This window comes from Castor canadensis, chromosome 2 (assembly GCF_047511655.1).
Source record: "Castor canadensis chromosome 2, mCasCan1.hap1v2, whole genome shotgun sequence".
NCBI classification, from domain to species: Eukaryota; Metazoa; Chordata; class Mammalia; order Rodentia; family Castoridae; genus Castor; species Castor canadensis.
Window position 1 is genome coordinate 135321905 of NC_133387.1, and position 494 is coordinate 135322398.

The following is a 494-nucleotide window of genomic DNA, read 5'->3' on the forward strand; positions in this document are numbered from 1 at the left end:
CAGGGGGCGCTGTTTTGCTGGTTTTGGATGATTTGGACACCGATTTTCAGGAGGGGAATGATAGGTGGTCTGAAACTGTATTGAGAGCATTAAAACAATTGCCAGAGATGGCAATTTGTTTTAAAAGAGCAAATTACAGTTTACGAAGACCGCAACGAATTGTAAGAAAACGAAGGTGAACCCCTTGCCGTACCATTGTTCCCACAATGCCATGACTCGGATTCGAACCGAGGTTGCTGCGGCCACAACGCAGAGTACTAACCACTATACGATCACGGCAAGCTACCGGGGACCTGAATAGACGGCTCTCCGAATGTCCTCTTCAACTATCATAGACCTTCCCACTCCGTGCGTCACCGAGTGACCCACCTATGGGGCGGGGGTTCAGCCCAATACTGGGAAGGCGCAGGCGCATCGCGCTCTCTCCAGTTGCTAGGATTCGCGTGTCTTGGTCCTTTAGTCCGGGGGCGTGGTGATGGTGGGGTGCAGTGGGG

General features: G+C 52.4%; 1 non-coding gene across 1 annotated transcript; it reads right to left on the reverse strand.

Moving 5' to 3' along the window:
• Positions 1-207: 207 nt before the first annotated feature.
• On the reverse strand, positions 208-279 carry Trnah-gug (transfer RNA histidin (anticodon GUG)). Its single transcript has one exon. It is a non-coding gene; the product is annotated as a tRNA-His (tRNA).
• Between the last annotated feature and the right edge of the window lie 215 nt (positions 280-494).